The sequence below is a fragment of the Rattus norvegicus genome, chromosome 10 (assembly GCF_021556685.1).
Source record: "Rattus norvegicus strain SHRSP/BbbUtx chromosome 10, alternate assembly SHRSP_T2T, whole genome shotgun sequence".
NCBI lineage: Eukaryota > Metazoa > Chordata > Mammalia > Rodentia > Muridae > Rattus > Rattus norvegicus.
The window spans coordinates 52,685,200-52,709,494 of NC_141543.1; the positions used below are offsets into that span (position 1 = coordinate 52,685,200).

At 42.7% G+C, this 24,295-nt stretch overlaps 1 protein-coding gene and 1 non-coding gene across 8 annotated transcripts in view; both read left to right on the top strand.

Annotated features, from left to right (window-relative positions):
* Positions 1-24,295, top strand: part of Specc1 (sperm antigen with calponin homology and coiled-coil domains 1) — a 274,496-nt gene that overhangs the window by 98,597 nt on the left and 151,604 nt on the right.
* Positions 14,020-14,214, top strand: LOC120095487 (U2 spliceosomal RNA). Its single transcript, XR_015632437.1, has one exon. It is a non-coding gene; the product is annotated as a U2 spliceosomal RNA (small nuclear RNA).

Sequence of the window (24,295 nt, forward strand, 5' to 3'; positions counted from 1 at the left end):
CTTTCATTAACATTTTTTACTCTTCAGTGACAAATCCTTTACTTAGGCTGGCAAAATGGCTCAGTGGGTCAAGGTATATGCTTCCAAGCCTGGTAATGTGGGTTCAGTCCCTGGAACACACATGGAAGAAGAAAATAACTAACTCAGGCAAGTTGCCTCCAGTGTCTATAGGTGTGCTAGGGGACATGTGTACACACACACACACACACACACACACACACACACACACACACACATATATATATAATGCTTTAAACATGTACTTGGTTAGATTTGCACCTGAGAGAGGGAGAAAAAAAAGAAAATAAGATTTATACATAAATATTATAAATATTTCTATGTTTAATTTTGTAGCCCTCACATCAGTACTGTATTTTGATATTAGTGTGGCATTGCTAGCCCAGTGAAATGCAGCTGCTTTTCATGTCTATGTCTTTAACTTTGGTAAACTTTTAGTTCTAGGAGCTTTTTGTCCGCCTTAGATCCCTTGTAATTTTTTTTTTTTTTCCGGAGCTGGGGACCGAACCCAAGGCCTTGCACCTGCTAGGCAAGTGCTCTACCACTGAGCTAAATCCCCAACCCCCCCTTGTAATTTTTATGTTAGGGACCACCACCCAATGGGGCCTTTTTATCTGTCCCTTTCTGATCGGTTTGCCTTTTATATTCCTACCTTGCTCTCTTGCCCTGGCTGGACTGGATGGGTTCCTTTGCCTTGTCCCCTCTCCCAGGCTGAACGCATTTCACCTTTTGGTTAATGTTAGCTTTGGGGTGGGAGGTTTTAGGCAGTACTTTACCCCCCCCCCCATCCTGTTTTCATGAGATTTTTCTGAGTGATTTCCCTCTATTCTTTTTTTTTTTTCCTTTTCTTTTGAGACAAGGTCTTGCTAGGTAGCTAAGGGTAGCTTGAAACTCACTGCATAACCTAAACTGGGCTTGAACTTGGTGATCTTCTGTCTTTAACTCCCCTATGTGGAATTACAGGTGTGTGCCCCCTTGCCTCTTCTATTCCAGTTTTGTTTTGTTTTGGCTTGACTTGGTTTGGTTTGGTTTTTGAGACAGACTTTTCACTGTGCGGCCCTTACTAGAATGGAACTCACCATGTAGACAAGGCTGGCTTTGAACTCATAAAGATTGTTGTCTGTCTGTCTGTCTGTCTGTCTGTCTGTCTCTCTCTCTCTCTCCTGTTCATATGAAGGATTACACTGAAAGTCTTGTACTTGCATATCTGTTATTGTATTTTTTCATATTGCCAAATTCTATTTGCTAATGGTATTTATTTTTAAATTATTTTATGTGCATGGGTGTGTTGCCTGCATATACCTCTATGTACCATGTGCATGCCTCTTGCCTGCTAAAGTCAGAAGAGGGTAATGGATCCTCTGAAACTCGAGTTACAGACAGCTTTGAGCAACATGGGGTGCTGGGAATTGAACCCTGGTCTTCTGGAAGAACAGCCAGTGCTCTTCACTGCTGAGCCATCTCTCCAGACCCCTGCTAATAGTGTTTTGAGAATTTTTATTTTCACCAGCTGAGCATAGTGGTACATATCTGTAATGTCAGCTTGGGGGCTGAAGGATGATGTATGTGAGGTACATGTGTTGCAGGCTGTCCTGAGAGATGGCGGGGTGCATGTACAAGGCACTGTCTCAAAAGAGCAAGCCTGATATAGTGGTGTACACTTGTGATCCCAGCACTTGGGAGACAGAGGCAGGAGGATCACTGCAGGTTAGAGGTCAGTCTGATCTATATACACAGTCCCAGGTCAGCCAGGACTACCTAGTGAGACACTGATTTAACAACAACAAGGGTCCTTTTCACCATGATTCCTGTGAGTCTGTATTTTCGTTTTCTGTGTGGTTTTGAAGTCAGATTCTACTACTGCAGAAGATAAATCCTTCTATTTCTGAAGAAATTGTATAGAGTCTATATTAATTCTTCACTATCTATCTGATGAATTCTCTGGTAAAAACTTTCTGCAGTTGGAGTTATTTTTCATTTTTTTTTAATGAGGAAGGGAAATTTTTTAATAGTTTTGAGACAGAGTCTTTTGACACAGGCTGTCCTCAAACTCAGTATGTAGCTGAGGATGGCTCTGAACTTATGATCTTCCTGCCTCCACCTACCACACGTGGGATTACAGGCACAGGGCAGCAGCCGTGTGTGTGTGTGTGTGTGTGGTTCTAGGCACTGAACAAGAGCTTTGTGCATTCAAGTCAAGCACTCTATCAACTGAGCTACATCCCCAGTTAGAAGGAGGCTTGTTTTAAGCTTCAAAGGCAAACTTCCCTAATGCTTGTAGGACTGTTCAGATTATCCACGCCATGATGAAGGAGGTGAGCTCAGGAAGTAGCCAGCTGTTTCTCCTTTGTTCTGTTTCCTGTGTGTGGAGGGCAGTTATTCATACTGTCCTTGAGGTCATGCTTTGAATCCGCAGGGTCTTGGCAATGCCTTTCCATTTAACTCTTGATATTTATCACTTGCCTCCCCCCCCCCCCCTTTCCCCTCTCCTCCCCCTCTCCTTCCTCTCTCCTTCCCCTCTCTCTCCCCTCCTCTCGGTTGTCAGTATTTTTGTTGTTGTTTTTGGACAGGGTTTTGCTCCAGCCTACATTAGCCCATAACTCACTATGTAGCCCAGACTTCCCTCAAATTCACAGCAATCCACCTGCCTCAGCCTTCCAAATGCTGTTGTTATAGACGCGAGCGGTCATCCTGACTGTTTTGTTAGTTTTAATAGATGTTTGCCAATTTTACTGACTTTTTGATGACCAGAATGTTCATTAATTTTCTCTATCCCTTTCTGTTTGTGACTTATTGATTTGTAACAGAGACATTCCAATTCTCTAACAGAGCTGTGGGAGTTGAATAAAGTGGCACATGCACGCACAGCGCCGAGCTTGAATGTAAATATGGTTATAACTGTGGTGATTTTTCCCTTTGAACTATTCCCCAGAGTAGAATCTCTCTCCTGGGAATTACAGCTTAAAAAAAAAAAGCAAAACCAAACTTACATTCCTTAGTGTGGAGCGCACCTTGCAAGGGTTTGGGCTTAGCTTTCATAAGACTTTTTTTCCCTGTACAAGCACACTTGACTGATGTCCAGATTTAAATAATACTAACTTTTAAAATTTATTTTTATTATTTTTATGTGTGGGGATGTTTTGCCTGCATGGATGTCTGTGCACTACCCACAAGCCTTGTGCCTTTGGAGGCCAGAAGAGGGTATCGGAACCCTTGGAATTGGAGTAACAGATGCTTGTGAGCCATCATGGGGATGCTGGGTCCTCTGTAAGAAGAGCACGTGCTCCTCCGTCTCTCCAGCAACCCAAATATATACAAATCTAAGAACAGAAGAATTGCCTATAAACATTTCTCATCCCCTGACATCTGTCAGCGTGTGTACAGAGCTGGGAGCATTCGAGAATTACCTGCTATGACAAGAAGAGAAGAAAATGGGCACTGCACAGGACAAAAATTGGTGGCCCTGGCTGAGTGGGAGACTCTGCTTTACCTAATCTAAAGCCTGCTCAACATATTAAATCGTCCGTGTTATCTCAGGAAGCTTTTCCCGGCCCTGCAGATCGGGCCCCTTTTTCAGGGTGGGCAATGGTACAATCTGCAGACCTCTGTAGTATCCCAACACAGTCCCCTCTTATTTCAAGGACAAAGGAATGGGATGTGATTTAGCTGGGGTCTACATGATGGTGCTCCATATGAGGGTTTTGCTGTATGGATATATGTACAGTACATTACAAGTATATATTTATGTTATATATATGGAATATTTATACATAATATGTAATACATTATAAATGTTATTTTTACATTTATAAATATATAACAATTATATTATATATTGTAAATATATGAAATTATAAAATATATTAATACAGCATATGTATTAATACAGTACATGTAAAGCCACATCTTTAATTTCGATACCATATAACAGGTTCTTTCCAGCTTTGCCCGTGTCATTTTTGGGATTGATAAACACTCCTCATATTATCTTCAGTTTATTTGCATATGTTTAATATAATATAATATAAATGTATATAATATATTGAGAGAATAATATAATATTCTCTTAAATCCTTCACCCCACTGCCCATCCTCTAGCTTCCAAGCCCTACCCTGCACTTTCTCATGGTTTCCTAAACCCTTGCTTCATACTGACTGAGCATAGTCACCCCTTCACTTGGGGAAGGGAGAGAAATTTCTCCTTGTCTTTTTTCTTGGGTGTTTAAGATTAAAAGCAAGGTCTCATACATGCTAAGCACAGGCTCTATTATTGAACCACATGCCTAGTCCAACTGGGCTTGTTCCTCATCATTCATTCATATATATATATATATATATATATATATATATATATATATATATATACATACATACATACACACACACACCAATCATGTTGTCTCTTATTTGTTTGCATTGTCAAAAAGTTGAATCTCATGCTCCTTTGGTGATAAATGATTTCCCATGGCTGGAAACACTGACATATTGAAGCATGAGAAAAGCGTGGTTGTTCTTCTCTCTGGGGAGAGGGTAGGTGTGTGGAGTCAATGGTTTATCCGGGAGCCGGTGCCTCTTCTTGAGCTCTGGGCATGTGGGAAGGGACCATGAGAGATGCAGATTATAGCTGCTTTAGACTCCCTCCTCACTCTAGTCAGAATGGCCACCATCAAGAATACAAATAACAACCAGTGCTGCGGATGTGGGGAAGGGGACCGCACTCTTATGTTCCTACCTTAAGGCTACTTGTACGTCCGTGGTTATTGCTGCTCTGTTCACAGAAATACAGGATTAGGAGATATAATCGGCTTAGATGTCTATCAACTAATGACTAGGAAAAGAAAATGTGGAACATGTATACAGAAGAGAATTTTATTTAGCTGTATGAAAATTAAAATTAGGACATTGGAGGCAGGAGTGATGGCTCATGCCTTTAATCCTGGAACACAGGAGTCTGAGGCAGGCAGATAGATCTCAGTGAGTTGAGGCCAGCTGGTCTACATATGAGTTCCAGAAGAGTTCTAGGATATCCAGGGCTACACAGAAGGCCCTGTCTCAAAACAAACAAGCAAAAAAAAAAAAAAAAGATTGGAAGGTAAAGTGGATGAAGCTGGACAACCTTTTCTTGATTGCCACAACCCAGGTTCAGAAAAACAAATGCTGTGTTTCCACTCATATACAAATCTTAGCTTCAAATTTTTAGCCCCTCGTGTCTAACTTGGAGTCCTACAGGAGCCAATAGACTAGCAAGGGGTCGTTAGGGGAGGTGCCTTAAGGGGTGGGGATAATAAAACATGTAAAATGAAAACAGAGATGTAGAAGAAGAGATTTAATGAGGAGGGGGTGAGAGGATTGGAGAGAAGAGAGGCGACAGAATATGGAAACTTATTATCTATCCATTTGTGGTTTTGGTCAAGGAGGCTTCAGAGGCTGCCAAAATAATACATAGCCTTTTCCCATTCTTCTTGGTTCGCACCAGAGCTGAATGACAAGACCCTGTAGCTGAAGATATCAAATCTCAGTTAGAAGACTTAGAGAATATGAGGTGGGAATGAACTGGAAACTTCCTCCATGCTGGCTAGCTTCATAGTGCTAGAAGACACTGCATAGGCTGCTGGGGGAGGAAAGACATCAGTGACCTTACCTGGCTGGGAAACCCTATGAATTTCCATAACAACCTGTTTGCAAGAGCATCACTGTTGTGGGGATAACCGACTACTCTCAAACCCCATAGTAAGTCTGGGCAAGCATTGGAGTAACAACACAGTAAGGCTGGGATGTTCTGGGGTAATATAGGAAGGGATGGATGTGCCCTGACGTAATAGTGCTATAAGACTGATAGGCATACCAGAGTAATAGTGCAGTGAAGCTGAGTACTGTGCTGGAGTAATAATATCAACAGGCACAAGATGGCACGCACTGAAGTAGTGACACAGTAAAGTATTCAGTACTCCAGAAAGGTGTGCTGGAGTAATAACACAGAAGGCTAGGGAGTGTCCTGGATACAGGAAGCCCGAGGGTATGCTGGAACCATAATGCGGTAAGAGCTGGGAGCTGTGCTTGAAGAAGAACTGGGAGATTGGTTGAATAAAATGATAAGCTTCAGGGATGAAGATGTTACCAATAACGGACGGTTGTATTAACTAATTAGCATTGATCAATTGTATTGACTAATTAGCATCTGTTGATCGGGATGCATATAGATGAGGCATTGCAAATAAATATGCCAAGTGCCACTGTGATCACTCAGGAGGTTCTGTGTGACTGTAGCACTTAAGATGCAGGATGTGGTCCCCTGCAGCCGTTCTTGTAGGTCATCAGGACTCAAGCCCTCGAATAGGATCTGCTTCTTTTTGTAAATGTGTGGTGATTTATTAGTTTGCTGAGACGGTGATCATGAATGTAGCCCCTTCATCCGGGCTGGTTTGTATTCTGAATACTGTGCGGTGCCAGTTCTCCAGGCTTCATTATGGAAGAGGGGAAAATGGAGAATTGTAGCGTTCTGCTGAAGAACCAGCTTTCTGTTCCAAATGAAAAGGCCTGTTTTTCTGGGTCTGGTTCAGAATCGTCACACTGGGTGGAAGGGACACTGGAAGTCTTTCCACTGAATTCATGGAATATTATAGAGTTCCAGCCTTTGAACTTGGCCGTGACCTTCTGAAATGTTCAAGGCCCTTGATGGAAAACATGGCCAGATCTCTGACACTGCTTTTCCTGGCTGCCGGCACACAGTGGGTTCTCAGTGCTGTGCTCCCCTTCTGAGTGCTTGCCTGGGTAACCGAGTTTGCTACTGAATTGTCTTCGCCTATTGATTTCCACTTCAAAGCTTAATTTATGGTCACAGGAAGTACTCTTCCTACGCAAATTACAGCACAGATGGTCAGCGTAGAAGTGTGCCATGTTGATGGCTCACCTCTCCTCAGTGCTGAGCTTTTCATAATCTATTCCGATGGGATTTTTATTCTCACTTGCTCAACCCCAAATGATAAATCAGTAAAGACAGTTTCATGTGGTAGGAAGTAGTTTTGAAACATTGAGCCAAGAGATCTATACAAAATTAAATCAATACGGTAAGCGGTCAGTGCAGGGTGGTCTGGCAGGAACCCTGTTTGGGGTTGATTATCTGGAACAGACTTGTACACGGCTGGCATAGCAATGTGGAAGTTGCATGAATACTCACCTGTGCCATGTGAGAGACACAAACTAACCTTGCCTGTCCCCTCAGTGCATCCTGGTGGTAGGGCTTTGAGCATGTTATCCAACACTGCTACTGAGGTAGCTGGGCCTGTTCATTTCGAGATGAAAGCCAGTGAAAAAAGGGTATGGGAGCTGTCAGGTTCAGTGCTAAGGAGGCAGAGAGAGACAGAGGCAGAGAAGCAGAGAGGCAGAGAGAGAGAGGCAGAGGCAGAGAGGCAGAGAAGCAGCAAGGCAGAGAGAGAGAGGCAGAGAGAGAGGCAGAGAGGCAGAGGCAGAGGGGCAGAGAGGCAGAGAAGCCGAGAGGCAGAGGCAGAGAAGCAGAGAGGCAGAGAGAGAGAGGCAGAGAGAGGCAGAGAGAGAGGCAGAGAGAGAGGCAGAGAGGCAGAGGCAGAGGGGCAGAGAGGCAGAGAAGCCGAGAGGCAGAGGCAGAGAGAGAGAGGCAGAGAGAGAGAGAGGCAAAGTGACAGAGAGGCAGAGAGGCAGAGAGAGGCAGAGGCAGGAGGATCACTTGAGACTCAGTTAAAGACCTCCCTGGGCTTCATAGCCAGATCGTATAGGGGAGGGCAGAGACAGCACAGTGTCATCCTCACTTGGTTTCTGTTTCTGGCACTTGTGCCATAGTTCTTGGTGGTTTGAGAACAGTTCTTACACATTCCCGGGTCACCTTGGTACTTTCAGATACAGATTCCCTGGGCCTAGAAACTTCAACTAATTTGATCATTTCCTTGAACTTTGGTTTTCCCCAACTGAAGCTTGACTTGGGCAGAGGGTATTTGGGGCACACGTGTGTGAGAGAAGAGCAACAGGCAGTCAGATCTGAAAGAACACTGAGTAGCTTTTGCCCTCCGTGTTTCTCTCATTCTATTTCCCTGATATTGGTATCTCACTGAGTAGACCAGGCTGGCTTCAAACTCTCAATTCTGTGTAGCCACAATTACAGTTGCATGTTACTACAGCTGCTGGCTCTGCCTTTGCCTCTGCAAACCACCCTAGCTCCTTTCAAGGTCAGCTTCTCAAGCCGTTTCTTACATTCCTGCCAACCCTTGATTCATTCACAGTTGTTTGTCTTATTTTCATTTTTAAAACTTGTGTGTGGGGCTGGTGAGATGGCTCAGTGGTTAAGAGCACTGACTGCTCTTCCAGAGGTCCTGAGTTCAAATCCCAGCAACCACATGGTGGCTCACAACCATCTGTAATGGGATCCGATGCCCTCTTCTGGTGTGTCTGAAGACAGCTACATGTATATAATAAATAAATAAATCTTAAAAAAAAAAACAAAACAAAACCTTGGGGTTTGGGGATTTAGCTCAGTGGTAGAGCGCTTGCCTGGGAAGCGCAAGGCCCTGGGTTCGGTCCCCAGCTCTGAAAAAAAAGAACCAAAAGAACAAAAAAAAAAACCCTCGTGGTGTGTGTGTGTGTGTGTGTGTGCTTGTATGTGACTGTTTGTGTTGTGTGTGAGGCCGTATACACATGCCACAGTGCACATGTGGATGTTAGAGACATTCACAGTCTCAGATGCCAGTGCTTGTATTCTGCCTTGAGGTCTCATTTTGTTTGCTGCTGCACGCACCAGACTAGTTACCTGTATGATTCCAGGGACTTCACACACACACACACACACACACACACACACACACACACAGCTAGAGGAGTAGCAGCACACACTTTTAATCCTAGCACTCAGGAAGTAGAGGTAGGCAGACTTCTGAGTTCAAGGCAGACAACACCCAGCGCTACACAGAGAAATCCTGTTTTGAAAAAACCAAAAAAGGTTCTAGGGGTCTTTACATCTGTGCTGCCATGGCATTGGGATTGTAGACATTCATTACTGCACTTGGATATACGTGGTTTAGTGAGATTCTAATTTGGGTCCTTGTGCTTACACAGCAAGCATTCTGCTCATCATCTCCCTAGCTCTATTCTCTCTCTCTCTCTCTCTCTCTCTCTCTCTCTCTCTCTCTCTCTCTCTCTGTGTGTATACATGGTCATGCACATGTATGTGAACATGTGTGCACAAAGATGCACAAACATACTTGCAGATGCCAGAGGGGGACATCAGATGTTCCTTAAAACAGAGTCTCTCACTGAGTCATGCTGGCAGTTTGGGCTAGACTGGCTGGCCAATGAGCCCCCAGGAGCTGCCTGTTTCTACTGCCCAATGTTATAAGTATGCTTGGATAGGGCCAGCTTTTCAGTTTGTGGTGGGGATTTGCTCTCATACTTGTTAGAAAGCACTCTCATCCACTGAACCACCTTCTTAGCCTGTTTTCAGATTTTAATACATGTGCTCCTATTCACTTGAACACATTAAGAACCACTTTTACAAGTTACTCTGGCTACTTAGAGATCTTCCCCAGTCTTTTCTAGTCATTATCAATTACTCATTTGGGGTCAGAGTCACAACGATGAGAATTTTCTATCCACGTGTGCCACTGCACCATTGCTTAGCTTCGCCGAGAGCCTCCCCTTCTGTAAAGTGGACATAATCACACTGTCACCAGTTATGACAGACGGGAGTATTCAGTTAGCTTCTGCATCCACAGATGCTGGATGTGCAGATCTAACCAACTTCAAATGGAAAAATATTTGGAAAAAGCCAGACATCTGCACTGAACCTGTATGGATCCTTTTTTCTTGGTGGTCCCCTAACCACATATGCATGTATATGTCGGGGGAGGGCTGAACTGTGTGTGTGTGTGTGTGTGTGTGTGTGTGTGTGTGTGTGTGTGTGTGTGTGTATGTGGAGAGAGAGAGAGAGAGAGAGAGAGAGAGAGAGAGAGAGAGAGAGTGAGTCTGAGTGATTCACCTAATCACTGAGCTTCAGAGATCGGTCTGTTCCAGGCCCCTGTCCCAGAGCAGGGATCATAGGCAAATTCCACCACCCTTGAATTTCTGTGTGGGCTCTGGGGATCTGACCTCAGGTCTTCATGCTTGCATCATAGGCATTGTATCCAGGGTGCTGTCTCCCCTGTCTGTGCCACTTTATCCAGGGAAGGGACAGTCAAGGCTTTTGTTGATTCAGGGTCTCAAATCCAGCCCTCTGATACTGAGGGGTGACTGCACCAGTAACAGAGAGCAAAACCCAAAATGTTGATATTTTTATAAACTGTGATCCCCTACTCAACCATCTACATTAAAATAAAAACAAAAACAAAAATCCTCGCTTTTGCAGTTACAGGAGAAAACAAGATCCAAACTTTAAAACTCCACATCTCAGACTCTGGAACATCTCGCCCAGAATCCTCAGGCTTTACTTTCCTTCCTCTTTAAGTTTTATTATTTCAGAGCTCTTTGAGGTTCAGAACAATGTGGAGAGGATGGATCCCCCATGTGCCTCCCCTCGCACACCCTCTCCTCCATTATCAGCTCCTTACACAGTGGGATTCTGCTTACGGCAAGCCTGCGCTGACACACTTATCACTCAAAGCTCATAACTGAGGTTGGGAATCAAATGTCCAACGCTGTGTCTGTCATTGTCAGTGTTGCACAAAGCAGTTCCTCTGTCCTAGAATCCTCTGTGGTCGGCCTGTTTGTTCCACTCCACTGCCTTGTGGCAACCAGTAGCCTACTTTCTGTTTCCAAAGTTTTACCTTCCTAAGAATGTTGTACAGCTAGATCCACCCAGCAGGCGGCCTATTTGGATTATATCCTTTCACTTAGTAATGGATGTTTATGATTTCTCCGTGTTGCCAGGTCTAGTGGCGCGTGCCTATAATTACAGCACCCAGGCAGAGGCAAATAGATTTCTATGAGTTCCAAGTTAGTGGCTTTTAAATAAATGTTTGTTGCAGTTTTCCTCTTAACCAGCTAGCTCCCAAATAATAGAGACTGGAATATTCTATCTATTTAACAAGCTTTAAGGGCACAACAACTGAGCAGTATTTCTGTATTTTAATCCTCTCAGCTAATCTGGCTACTTCCCAGAATGAAATGATATTTGCATTGATATTCTCCTGGTGTCTCCTGGATTCTCTCCTTGTGGTCAATCCCCACTTCCTCTTCTCCTTTCCTCCTTCCCCTGGCTGGGAGGAAGTCCAGCCCTATTCTCTTCCCTGCTCAGTCATTGGTCGATCAGGTTCTTTATTGGGACTCACTGGGAAGCAATGTTTTGCAACCTGATATAGGGGCACAGAAATCAGCATTTGAATAATACAAGGATAATTTTTACCCAGTGCTAACAATATGCCTACCATTCTAGGCCAGGGCTATGTAGAGACCCTGTCTCAAAAGACGACCAAAAAAAAAAAAAAAAAAAAAAAAAGGCTGGGGTGCTCTTTCAGGAGTCTAAGGTTCAATTCCCAGCACCTACATGGCAGTTCACAACCTCTATAACTCCAGTTCTAAGACTTCTAATGTTCTCTTCTGACTTTCCCAGGTATCAGATACACATGCGATACACAGACATACATGCAGACAAAAACACCCACAATAATACGTAAGTAATAATAAAAAAGAGTTCTTTACATAGTCTCATGTTTGGTAGCTCTTTTCTTCTAGGACTGAATAATATTATCCCATCGTCTGGATGAACGACAGGTTATCCTTCACTTGGTTGCTTCAGTTTTAACAGTTATGAGGAAAGCCACTAGTTATACCCGTGTGGCCCGGTCTTCCTGAGTTGCCTTTCCCCTAAGATTCTTAGTATTTGCACTTTATCAACCAGTTCCTTCAAAATGAAATGTTTCCCTTTTGGTTCCCAGCATGAAAATTAGGACCAGACTTGGAATAAATGTCTGGAAGAATTTTCCAGTAACACTAGAAATTCATAGATAAGGATACTAGAAATAAGTACCTGTTTTTGCTAGAAAGGCCTTCATTCCAGGATGAAGGCATTGTAGGTGGTAGGATTAAAAGATTGTCATTTCCATTTCGTTAAGGTTGAGAGACTTTGTCTTGTATCCTCTCATGGGAAGACACTACCCATCCCAGCCCTAGGGTTACAAGACAGACAAACTCCTCTCCTGGTGGATGGAACCCACGACTCATGCCTCCACTTGCTCCTTTTAGTTCCGAAACTGATTTTTCTCCAACTGTTTGTTGACAGTGATTCAAGGATGTTTGACATCCGCATTCATTCACCCAGGCGGTCAGCGTCTCCCCACTGTGTTCCAAGCTTTTCTCTGCTCGGGTTAGGACCGTGGCAATGAATAGAAGGTGGAAATCCCTGCTCTTGTGGACTATGTGTCCGTCCAGCAGGTTCAAACTAAATTCAGCATCCTCACTGCAGAGTCCCTTCATGACTTCCCCTGGCATCTGGACGTATCCTCGTGGAAGTGACATTTTAGCCGCCTAGATTAGTTCTGGAGTTATCTTCAGCAGCGTGTTTCCTTCCACATGTATGTCTTTAGCATTCCACGTGGTTGTCTGTTTCCTTCAGGTTTCCCTGGCCCTCCCCACACAGCACCTCCCTCAAGCATAGCAGCTTCCTCAGCTCCACCGCCCCGGCACAGAATAGTTTATTCTTTTGCCACGTATAATTGGGGCCCATCTGGGGACAATTAATTGAAATAAGCTTGTTAAATCAAGAAAGAAAGAGAATGGAGGGAGGAAGACAGAAAATGAGAAAATGACAGATTTTAAACATTATTAGCCATCGAATATTAACATGCGGGTTTCCTTACCGATCTTTAGTTAGGATCAGGCATGTTCTTAGACTAGGCTTGCTAACAGAAGCTGCTTAACATCTTCAGGCATAGTCTATAATTTTCAGGTTTATGGCGAGAAAAATTCAACAGCAGGATACTGTTGAAACTAATACACCAATAACCGGTTCGATGGAAGTAGTTGCAATTCTCAGGGTTTGAATATTGGTTCTCTTAGTGTGTGTCAAGCTTGAAAATATTTATTCTCAAATCTACGTGCTGCCAAAGAGTGGCATGATGACATTGGACACGATTGGAAGTGATGAGTATTTGTCTCTGGGAAGCTCTGCAAAGGTCCAGGAAAGAGAGTTGATCCAAACTCTCCTCTAAGTTGAACATTAGATTTCAGCTCTGCATTCAAAGATTGACAGGTAACATTTTTGTTGACTAAACATGGAGTCCCAAATGTTTTCTCAGATCTTCTCAGATATGTGTGTGTGTGTGTGTGTGTATATACATATATATATATATACATATATATATAACTTATAGGACTGTGTTTAGTATGTAGAAATGCATACAAATTATTTTGTTTGTCATAATTTAATTTTATTTGGAAGGAATTATGATTTGAAATACTGTACTGAGAAGTTTGTTTCTTACCTTGACTTTTTTTTAACCTTGTTCTAACTCATCCACATGAGCAGCTAGATCCACTTAAATGATAAATTTGTAAACAAATGATAAATCTGTAAATGATAAATCAGTTTTTATTGTCAATTTTTGGGAAATTTTCTTTTTTGATTTTTACTGGTGCGTACTTCTTCTTGGTGGGAGAGTGAGAGAGCAGTCTCGCTGTGCAGCGCTGGAGGGCCTAGTACTGTTGACTAGGGCTGGCCTTAACTTGCACTCTAATCATCGGTCCTGGGATTAAAATCGTGGGGCATATACACAACTCCAAATTTTGATTTTGATATCATAAATGACTTATAAGAGGTCACAAATCATAACATTTCACCATCATGTGACTTTAATTTGCCCAGATTCGGAAGGGGGATGGTGTAGCTATAGTCTGCATCAACACTTTTTAAAACTCCCTAAAGTTAACAACGACTTCATGCCTTGGTCCTGAGGAAATTTAGCCTTGATGTACTATTCAGTGACATTTTTTTTACACCTGAGTTTTAGGCAATGATAACAGCATCATCTATTAATTTCACCAGCCATCGCTTCTCGGCCTTTTGGCTAAGATCAAGTGTAATTTCACCAGCCGTGGCTCCATTGGATAGCATATGTTGACAGTGGTTAAAGGACATAATTTTACTACTTTATATAAATCTCTTGACTGACCTGTATCTTGTTTTGTTTGTTTTGTTTCAAGGTAGGGTCTTTCTGTAGCTCTGACTGTCTGGAACTTTCTCTGTTGGCCAGGCTGGCCTTGAACTCAGTGACATTTTAAAAAGATATGCATATGGCATCTATGTGTGGGCACCCATGGAACCCGGAAGACTGTGCCAGGTTGCTTGGAGTTGGAGCTACAGGCCTTTGCAAGTTACCTGACGCGGTGTTAGGAAATGCACTCAGGCCCTCTAGAAGAGCAGTAGGTGCTCTTACATCTCCCCGGCCGACGTCAGTGGTATTATATTTGTTCTCAATTCCCCTAATAAAAATGGATTTGCCTCATCAGTGCTGTCAGGTACTGCCTTAAGCGTAAATTTGAAATTAATGGTTTGTTTCTCCACACTTCTTCCCTGTGGGTTCTTCCTTCCTCAGTTCACCTAGTTATAGTCTGGTGAGACAAACTGATTTTAGGCGCCGCCCTCCCTCTTAGGACATTGTGTATCTGCTACACTCTCCATACATTGCTTAATAAGCTCACCATCCACAAGTGGCTTGGTGGAGTTTTAAAATTATTATTATTATTATTATTATTATTATTATTATTATTATCCATTCAATACGTTGCCACATAACTAGCTCTTACAACAGAATTTGCTTGTTTTATAATTAAAAACAATAAGACAGCATTAGAAGGCCTTCAGTTGTACTATTTTGTTTTTGTGACTATTACGCCCTTGTCACAATAAACATTAAAATCTTTAGCATGTCTTCATATATGCTGTCCTTTGAGTTTTCAAGACCTGTGCAAATTCCCTACAAATTAAGCAGAATGTTTACCGTTTGACTGGAGAGAGAAAAAACATTACCTGCCCATATTTTGTCGAACAATCTTCCTTTTTCTTGGGGGGCTTCTGTTTCCTTTGAGCCATTGTGGAGCCATACTCACTGTTACTAATCATGGTCTTGATGAAACACGATCAGCTGTGTCTAGAAACCGCTTCTCATTTGTCATCTCTGCACTACAGCTGGCTACTGGTATAGACGCTTTTATGAGCCCACAGGGCTTTTCAGTTGCTGTAGGTGTCAAATGCAGAAGAACAGGGAATCTCCTTGGCTGTGGATAGTACATTCAAACGAGTAGCAGTGCTGTACGGCCCTGGCTTTAAATGGTGCTTCAGCAGGGTCGACAGGGCCTAGTCAGCTCAACAGTCATTTTCTTGGTTTCAAGAGGTAGCACTTTTCTTCTCATCTACCTTTTACTTCTGGGTGTTCTTTCTTTTGTTCTTGGGTTAGGTCTTACAGCGTCAGAGGTTGGACACTTAGCCATGGAGAAGGCATGGAGTTTTACTCCTAGTGACAAACCAAAGCCTCGCTGGAGTGTGGTAGTCACCACTGCTGAAAGCAAGCTGCAGGTTGAGCCTGTCCCCTCCATCCCCCAAGCATGATTAAGAATATAGATAGTTGAACATCTCTAATGGATGAATAGTCATAACCCTTGGTCACACACGTTTCTCCTGCAGCCTTTTATATCGCTCTCTCTCGAAAAGCACTGGCTTGTGTTTTAGATTCATTCCCCTGGTTTAGGAAATGGCAGACAGTAGTTTCAGTTCTGATGGTACAAGCAAAACAAATAAAACATCTCTAAAAGTCGTATCCTGAGACACTGGCGTTCAGCAGCTAAAGTGAGTCATCCCGCGCACTGAGTGCCACACACAGACTTCGTGGTTCTGTCTAGTAGCTGTTTCTGAAGTATTTCCACTTATCTTTTGTCTAATTTCACCCTGATTGAATTCTTTCCTTTTCTCAAGGAGACACGTATGCTCAAAGTGTTGGCTCTGCCGTAGGTGCATGGAGAGAGTGTACCGTTTGACAGAGATGCAAAGTTCAGCAGTGACCTAGCCATATGTCCTGTGCTGGGATTTGTGCTAGCAGTTTGAGCACGAGCTGTGTGCCTGTGAACTGAATGCCACTTGTCCCATCCCATCTACGCCATGGAGAATCAGTCCCACTTGTTGAAGAAAGCAAAGGCTACTTACCACGTTAATATTATTTCTGTACAGAAATTAAATTGCAATTAACCTTTTTGCAAACTTTTTTCCCCCAAGCTGGTAATCAGCCACTCAAAACAATTGTTCTCAGATATTCATCATTAGACAACTGGAGTTTTTGCTGGTTTTATAGCCTACTAAAACTGCTTAGGCTGTTGATCATTCCACATTCAAAAGTTTTGTAAGGTAATGGGGAAGCTTCAATGTTTATTTTAAAATAAAATAAGTTCTTGAAAGAAGAAGAATATAGATAAGCGTGGTGGTGCACGCCTTTAATCCCAGCATTCCCAAGGGCAGAGGCAGGCAGATCTCTGTGAGTTACAGGACAGCCTGGTCTACAGAATGAGTTCCAGGGTAGCCAGGGCTACACAGAAAAACTCTGTCTTGAAAACAACAATGGGGCTGGAGAGGAGGGTCAGTGATTAAGAGCACTGATTGCTCTTCCAGAGGTCCTGAGTTCAATTCCCAGCAACCACATGGTGGCTCACAACCATCTGTATTAAGATCTGGTACCCTCTTCTGACACACACACACACACACACACACACACACACACACACACACACACACACACAGTTAATGTTTCCTATGTTTATAGACACACCCATGGTTTGTAGTTTCTGCAGGTAGGCACCTTTTGGATATATTCAGTGTGTTCTTGCTCCCCCCACCCCCAACTCACACGTTCATTCCTCATCAGTTCTTGTGATAAGTTATACATCTTAAATATTACCAGCATTTGTCTAGGGACAAACACCCCTGCCTGACTCTTAGGACCCAGACAGCTCAATGCTGGAGGCAGCAGTGCACAGGTGTCTATGAGGGGAACCTACTTTCAGCCAAAGTACGCGCTTTGCCAAGGGCCAATGTCTGAATACTTAGTGCTCGTTGGCTGTTTGGTGGGTTGGTTATCAGACAAGTGTTAAATGGAGACTGTGTGCATTAGCAGGCTAATACACATCCTTCCTCAGACCACCGTACCGCTCAGCAGCCTTCAGACTGCTCCCTTGGTGAGACACCTTGACAACCTCTTGCCTAGATTCATGTGATCCCACTGCAGCCGTATCTCCTCCCCGAGTTGGAACATTGATTTTGACTTCTTCACAATCAAGCCTTTGTTCACCCTTCTGAACAAAGACGAGCCCAGAGCTGGGCCTTGCTGTTCAGGATGCGGGTGTCCATGCCAAGTGCCTCCTCATCCCTCTGTGTCCTCCTGCTACTGCAGACATGAACAGAATGCAGTTCACTGAGAAGGGGCAGGCTCATACTCGACACCTCCTTCAAAAGATCTTTATGAAGGGACTCACGACAGCATGTCCCTTTTGCATTTAAAATTCGATTCACCATATCCTGCCCTGCCTGCTTCTCCTTCCTGCTTAATAATCCTTGATTGTTTTGAATAAAGTCCAGTTCTGGAGCCAGGCACCTCCAGGGTCAGGCACCCCCAGCCCCCTCCATCCCATCTCTTCTTCACAGCTAGCCAGACTTCAATCATGCTAATTAAATTCAGAGCAAGGGTCCAGCTTCTTTCAGCTAGAAAACAATACAGTCCTAAGGCTTTTGCACTTACCTTGCTTGACTTTGAGGGGTCGGGGATCACTTACATATCATAGAATTCATCTAAGGTGTGCAAGCCAGTGGTTTTTAATAAATCGGCCACGTTATAACTGTCTTGGCAAACCAGGGTTAAAACACTGTCAGTCCTCAGATCTCCCTCCTTCCGGTTGCCCTGTTTTTACCACCAGCTCAGGCCAACCACTGATCTGCTTTTATCCAGACAGAATCTCCCCACACTGGCCACCTTTCCACCACTGGAGTATTTCTTTTTTTTTTTTTTTTTTTTTGGTTCTTTTTTTTTTTTTTTTCCGGAGCCGGACCGAACCCAGGGCCTTGCGCTTCCTAGGTAAGCGCTCTACCACTGAGCTAAATCCCCAGCCCCCACCACTGGAGTATTTCAAGCCTGTGTGCAGGCGTTCACCCAAGGAGCCCTGTGTCTGAGTCAGCCACTTGGCTTCTTTGCCTTCAGCTCCTCTCAAGCTCCTCTTGGCTTTCTTCTTGTGTGAACCTGGTCCTCCTTCAACAAGGTGGCTATGCTCATTGGGAAAACTGAACTTTTCCCTTCTCTAGAATGTGGGAAACTTGAATAATGTGATGTACAGAATAAGTACTGAAAATTATTTCCTAGATAAAGAAATCCATGGAGGGGTTGGGGATTTAGCTCAGTGGTAGAGTGCTTACCTAGGAAGCGCAAGGCCCTGGGTTCGGTCCCCAGCTCCGAAAAAAAAGAACCAAAAAAAAAAAAAAAAAAAAAAAAAGAAATTCATGGAATGTAAGATGAGGACTATCTTACCTTCTAGGATATTGAGTGCAGTGCACGTAAAGCCACTTTAATAGTTCATGTGGATCAGGCCTGGCCTTGAACTCACAGAGATGGCCTGCCTCTGCCTCCCAAGTGCTGGGATTAAAGGTCTGTACTACCATACCCAACTATTATTTTTATTTTGATAAGGTAATGACATTGGTTTTTGTTTGTTTTCAATGAAATTGGTTGTTTTTGATTTTTTAAGATTTTATTTATGTTTTATATTTGAGTACATTGTCGGTGTCTTCACACACACCAGAAGAGGGCAATGGATGTCATTCTAGGTGGTTGTGAGCTACCATGTGGTTACTGGGAGTTGAACTCAGGACCTCTAGAAGAGCAGTCAGTGCTCTTAACCACTGAGCCATCTCTCCAGCTCCAATGGAATAGTTTTTTAATAAAACAATTCATGTTTGATAGCTTGAAAAATACAGAACAAAATAATGTCTTTTTAATTACTTCTGTTTGTTTGTTTGTTTGTTTTTTAAGACAGGGTCTCTCTGTATAGCCCTGAACCTAGCTTCCTAGTGCTTAACCAAAGGCATACTCCACCACCACCCATCTTTAATTATTTCTTCTTAAAGAAAAATGTAATCTGATCTAAGTATTACTAGGTCTGGGCATATGCCCAAATAATTGAAAGTAAGATTAGTCATGATGGAGTATATTGGTATAAAAAGTAACAGGTGGAAATGATTAAAGTGTCCATTAATAGACATATGAATACAATATGGATACAAATGACTACAACATGGCATGCTATGCATCCTTAAAAACTAGAACATTCTAGGGCTAGAGATGGCTTAGCAATTAGGAACGTTCCCTTTTGCAGATTCTTCTCTTCTAGGTGCCTCACAGGAGTGACATCACCCCCGTCCTTCTCTAAGGGTTTGTTTTAACACAGTGGCGTCAAGGCTCTTCCGTGCTATAGAATGTACCAGAATTTCCCTCTTTTTCTTCTCCAAAGCTTGTGTATGCAGGCCTGCTAGGATGCTACATACCTCCAATCCCAGGGCTCAGGAGGCGTCACCACGATAGTGACGGTTGCAGAGCGGTGTAAGCAGACTGCCCACTGTGAAACTGTGCACGGTTAAATGGTATGCCCATTTACCCCAGTTTTTAAAAATAAAAAAGAGATCCAAACTGTGCCGGAGCAGTTAAGAGAACTCATTGCTGTTACCGAGGATCCAGATTTGGTTCCCAGCACCCACTTGGTAGCTCACAGGCGTCTGTAGCTCCAGTAGTGGGGATCTTACGGCCTTTTCTGAATTCTGCAGGCACCAGGTGCGCACAAGGTCCACTTACATATGCAGGTAAAACCACTCATATACATAAAATAAAATTTAAACTAGATTCAAAGGAAAGACCCAGAAAGTATTTTTAAAAACTTTTTATCCTTTGTAAGTTTCACATCATGCACCGGAGTCCCCCCACATCACTCCATCCCCTCATATCTGCCCTTCACTCTTGTAACCTCCCCACCAAAAAATAAAATGAAATAAAAAATAAAAACACATAAGCAAACAAAAACCAAACCAGAGCCCCAAAACAATAACAAATCCAATATTATTCTAAAGACTCTCTTGTGGAAGTAATCAGTATTAAAATATGGTGATTATTTTTCTCAACATCTCTCTCAGCAGTGGTCTACCATCATGACAAACATTAATATGGTTTTCAAATCTGGGGAAGCCTCTGGTAACCATTTTTCTTTTTATTCTTTTGAGATCATCTTTTCCATAGTACACACATAAGTGAGACCATGCAGCATTTCTCTACATCTGACTTGCTTCACATAGCATAATGTTGCCAGTTCTACACGTGTTTTATTTTTTTATTAATTTTTTTCCAGAGCTGGGGACTGAACCCAGGGCCTTGCGCTTGCTAGGCAAGCGCTCTACCACTGAGCTAAATCCCCAACCCACGTGTTTTATTTTTTAATTTATATGAGTACATTGTAGCTGTCAGACACACCAGAAGAGGGCATCAGATCCCATTTACAGATGGTTGTGAGCCACCATGTGGTTGCTGGGAATTGAACTCAGAACCTCTGGAAGAGCAGTAGTCAGTGCTCTTAATCGCTGAGCCAGCTCTCTAGCCCCACACACGTGTTGTTTTTAATGACAGTCTTTAGTTTGTTAAAGGCTACATAGTATTCCACTAGGTATTTTTTCCACATTTTCTTTATCCAGTGATAGATACTCATTCCTTGGCTGCTGTCAGTAAAGTTAGAAACATGTAGTGCAGATATCTCTTCAGGACATCAATTTCAGTTACTTCACATACCAGGAAATGAGATTGTGGGTCACGAGGCAATTTGAATCTTTTGCTTTTGATGGACCGCCATACCGTAAAGCGGCTATACCAACTACAACTCCATCAGCAATGCATATGGTTCTCTTTGCTCTGTATTCTCATCTGTGATTTATTAGACAGCATTGTCCTTTTGGTAATGACAGTATCCTCATGGATATAGTTATGCCTCACAGTTTTAATTTGCATCTTCCTGGTGATTAGAGATTTGGACATTCTGTCAAATGTCAGTTGGCTCTTCATCTCACTTAAGAAACACCTGTTCAGGTCCATCACCCATTTTCAAAGAGAGAAGCTCCATCGTGCTTGGTGGTGCACACCTTTAATGCCCACAGAGGCAGGCAGATCTCTGCCTGTCTACACTATAAGCTCCAGGACAGTCAGGGTAAACACAGTGAGACCTTGTCTCAAAAACATAAATAATAAAATTATAGATTGATTTTTGTCTGCTCATTTTAATAACAGAAATGTTATGGGCAGCAGAGCCTTTTTTTTTTTTAATAAAACTGTTTTACCATTAGCTCAGGATAGCCTTAAATATACCACAGTCCTCTTGTGACATTCTCCCAACTACTGAGATTACTAGTGTAACCACCCTGGAATAGTTTCAAATAATTCTTTGATGCTTTGAGGGTCAAACAACTCTTTCACAGGGGTCACACATCAGATATCCTGCTTTTCAGATATTTGCATTACAATTCAGAACAGTAGCAAAATGTCATTTATGAAGTAGCAACAAAAATGTTTACGGTTGGGAGTTGCCAGCCACAACAGCATTGAACTGTATTCAAGGGTCTTAGCATTAGGAAGGTTGAGAACCACTGTTTTAGAGATTCAATTCTCATGACAGCTTTTGTTTGAGGAATTAATGCTTTAGTCACATTGTGAGTAAAGAAATTATTACCCTGTGAGGCTAATCTTGGTTGACAGTTTGGCATACCCAAGAAGAGGGAGCCTCAAAGAACTGCCCCCATAAGATTGGCCTGTGGACCTGTCTGTGAGGCATTTTCTTGATTGCCACTTCATATAAGGGGACATAGTCTATCAAATGTGGGTGGTGCACCTGTAGGTAGGCGGGCCTGGGCTGTATAAATAAGGTGGGATGTGAGCTTGGGAGCACGCCAAGCAAGCTGTGTCCCTCAGTGATTTCTGCTTCGGATCTTGGTTGACTCCCCTCACCAATGGACTGTGATCTGGAAGGGTCAGTCCAATAAACCCCCTTTCCCTAAGTTGCTTTTGTTCACTGTTGTAACACAGCAACAGAGGAACAAACTAGGATGTAACTGAATTCCTATGTATTAGATATTGGTGATGCCAAGGTGATCATTGCTTCTTAGAGAGTGATTCCAGACTCACAGGAAAAGGTGATTAACCTAGGGTCAGGATATGGGAAATGTAAGCACTTACAAAGTCCCAGAGTCCAGTGAAAGAAGATACTGAGTTCTGTCAAGGAGATGCTTGCATAAGACTTTAGAAGGTGCCAGTAGTGCCTAGTCTATAAATAAAATTGTAACATAACCAAACATCACTCATGGAGTGGATCAAATGATAAGGATTAATTTCCTACAAGACTTAGAGGCTCTGAGGTCACAGTTCCAGTTCTGATGAGGATTCTTTTCTTTTCTTTCTTTTTCTTTTCTTTTCTTTTTTTTTTTTTTTTTGGTTCTTTTTTTTTTCGGAGCTGGGGACCGAACCCAGGGCCTTGCGCTTCCTAGGTAAGTGCTCTACCACTGAGGTAAATCCCCAGCCCCGAGGATTCTTTTCTTAAATAAGGTTACCTTCTTACTATGTCTGTTCATGACAGTGATGTCTTTCTCCTTCTAAAGCTACTAGTAAGAGGAGGGTCCCACCCTTAAGGCTTCATTGAACAAGTTCCTTTGGGGTGAGCACAATTTGATTCATAGCAGACGGCTTGGTGTCTGTAAACACAGAGGCTTAAGATACACAGGCTGGATGTTTAGGACTGCAACTGGCCTTGTAATTGCTGGAATATAAAGTAGAAACCATACCACACGTTTGAAAGATGATGCTAGAGTTGTAGGCGTGGAATTGAAGTCCTAGACTTTAGAAGGATCTCTGTGCCATGCCTATGAATAGGGGCCCTATCTTTAATAGAGAGGGGAGTCACTGGAAGCTTTTAAACATAGACAGCATAAAGTCAGACTTGCATTTTAAAAATTTATTAGTTTTTTATTTTTAAAATTAGATTAATAATTTATCATATGAAGGGCTATTTTGCCCACTTGTATGTATACCATGTGTGTCCTTGGTTCCTGCAGAGGTCAAAAGAAGGCCTTGGATCTGTAGGACTGGAGTTGTGGATGGTTGTGAGTGCTGGGAATCAAGCCCAGATCCTCTTCAAGAGCAGTAAGTGCTCTCTACTGCTGACACACCTCTCCAGCCCTCGAAAAATTTAAAAGTTGGAAGGAAGAGCAATTTGAGCTGCAAAGCCAATGCAGTCACCCTTGAAAGCAATGAAGGCCTACATTGAACAGAAGATAGTAATGCCAAGAGTGGGGTAAAAGCTAGACCATGTTAAGAACATGAAATACAGAACTGACTAAACGCTTTAGATGTGGGAGTTGAGAGACTCATAAGAGGCTAGGTTGAGCTGTGATCTGGTGTTCATAAAGAGGTTTGGTAATGGCGTGCTTGGCGTTTTACAGAATTAATAAAGTGACTCATCCATTTCTAGACTCTTTGGATAAGCTTAGGACTACTCTGTAAACAGAAGCTATGTCACTCTTAAAAATCTTTTTTTTTTTTTTGGAGCTGGGGACCGAACCCAGGACCTTGCGCTTGCTAGGCAAGTGCTCTACCACTGAGCTAAATCCCCAACCCTTAAAAATCTTTACAGACTCAGGATTGTCTCTCATTAGAGAATTATTTAGGGGAAGTTGATCTTTTTTGGATCCATTCTTTAAAAAAAAAAAAAAACGAATAGGGAGTTTGAACATGATTCTGTGTGGATTTTTGTTCCAGCATCGTCTTGTATAGTTTATTTCTCTAGACCATTTATCTTAAAGCTCTGGGAGGTTTTGTAGATTACAAAAATGTATGTGACACTTGTCTGACAAAATAGTGTTGAAAAAATCAGTTCATGGTATTACCACTAAAAATAAGTACTGTTATCTTGTAGAAACAGTAAACAACAATACAAGCAAGGGATGATTTACATATGGCAGAGTCTATATGTTCCTTCATTTATTCATGCTCTCAAGAGACATAGTTTGGTGGGAGGACAATGATTAGCATACAGTGCCTGCCACCCTGGATGGGACTATGGCAGTTTCAGTTACCTACAGATAAAATGTGAAGTAGAAGATTCCAGAAACTAATGGTCGATAAGCTTTCAGCTTGCAGTATCATTAGTAGCCTGCACAGTGAAGTCTCATGCCATACAGCTTCAGAATGTGAATCATCCCTCTGTTGAGAAG